Source organism: Branchiostoma floridae, chromosome 8 (assembly GCF_000003815.2).
Source record: "Branchiostoma floridae strain S238N-H82 chromosome 8, Bfl_VNyyK, whole genome shotgun sequence".
Taxonomy (NCBI): Eukaryota; Metazoa; Chordata; class Leptocardii; order Amphioxiformes; family Branchiostomatidae; genus Branchiostoma; species Branchiostoma floridae.
In genome coordinates, this window is record NC_049986.1 from 18,638,465 (window position 1) to 18,640,149 (window position 1,685).

The window sequence follows — 1,685 nt, forward strand, 5'->3', positions numbered from 1 at the left end:
TAAGAAGAATGTAAAGTAGAGAGGTTAGATGATATGGAAATTAAAGAATAAGAGAGGAAAATAGTTTAGGGATAGAGGGGAGGGAAGAGGGGTGAAGGGGGAGAGGAGGGAGGGGAGGGAGAGTTAGCATGAATACCTGACCCCAGCCGGATGTTGATCTGGATATGCACTAAAGGCAACATCCCTTTTGTTGGTGTATTAAAATATCTTAAAACGCCCAGGAAACAAAGCTCAACAGTATCTATCGTGTTTATCAGGGTATAACTCGGGGGGTAAGGGTGGGGATTGTTACTAATGACGTTCTGCGTAGCATTAAAGTGACCAATTCAGCTTCAAGAATAATTTACCGACAGCGTTTATTAACCTTGAATTAGAGTCTTAATTCTGATGTATGGCGAAAAGGCAGACCCTCATTCTCACTAGTTTCCTGGCAGATATAAGGATTCTGTTTATCACACGTGTAACATTTAATGTTGCACATTTTCTTTACTCTCCACCTAACGTAGTATTAGTACGCACCTTGTATACACACCATGTGATGGGGGTACATTGCAAATAGTTATAGCGCCATTGTCTGACAGTGTAATATTGATCATGTGCAGCTACGCCTCCTGGCGATTTGGGTCATACCGTTTAGTTCTTCTACTGATAACTTTTAGGATCTAGCACAGTTTTCCAGACGCGAGGTCACCTTATGAGTGAGACAGAACCTTATTGCACAGCTCTATACATCTTTGCATCATGTTATTAGTCGCCATCTCGCACGGAATTATGAATGATTGAATACATGCATATGAATGAATGGATGGATAAATTAATGTTCTCTATGTTTCAGAGTAATGTCTGTCCTGAACGCTGTCCTGACGGGTACAGTAGCCATCGTTGCTCTCATTTGGGAAGAACTCCCTAAACTGTACAACGGCACACTTTGGTCAGTTCCTATCTATTTATAGTTTAGCTTGTTTAGCTGGGGTATTCCATCTCGATGGCATCGCACCTTTTAATTGTGGTGCCCCTGAAAATATACATAGTAACGAATACAGCAGATAAAAGGCGGAACAGTTACATAAGAGTGTTAACACTCGTTAAACTTGTCAGGATTGCGTATCTTTGATGATTTGTATCACGTCACTTTTTCATTACATTCGTAACGCTATTGCAGCGCTATTTATCATCACGTGTATATCGTTGCAGGGTTGACTCTAGTGTCATTCACTACACCGCCTCAACTAACGTGGGCTACCTCCTTGTCGGTTAGTGAAATTCATCTTCACAATATCCTTAGATCCCTTCTTTGTCAAATTTCTGACGGCGATTATAAAGTCATAACATTTTGAATTGTGTTTTTTCAAAACCTTATCGCAAGATCATGCCGTCAAAGCTAATTGCAAACAAAAGAAGACAGTGCTATAAATCTATTTCTACTTTAACTTTCTCTCTGCTTAATCTTTTCCACATGCCTATAAAATCTTAGTGTACATGTGAGTTGGTGGGACGTAACTGGTAGAGCGTTCGGCTCGGAATCAAAAGGTCCCTAGTTCGATACCCACCATACTCCGATGTTGTACCGTTTACACGACTTTCCCTGACGGTGGAGTGACGTCCACCAAGCCAGGAGTCTTCGGCTAACGTGTCTAACAGTGTGCCAAAATCACACTACGAGATTGTTGCGCCAACGTGCCAAC

General features: G+C 41.5%; 1 protein-coding gene across 1 annotated transcript in view; it reads left to right on the plus strand.

The window, feature by feature from the left end:
* The first annotated feature begins 832 nt into the window (after positions 1 to 832).
* LOC118421287 (TLC domain-containing protein 4-A-like) overlaps positions 833 to 1,685 on the plus strand; it is a 3,623-nt gene continuing 2,770 nt past the window's right edge. The window contains exons 1-2 of the mRNA XM_035828515.1: positions 833 to 931; positions 1,195 to 1,252. The gene's annotated coding sequence lies outside the window, so the exon portion shown is untranslated. The remainder of the gene's footprint in view (positions 932 to 1,194; positions 1,253 to 1,685) is intronic.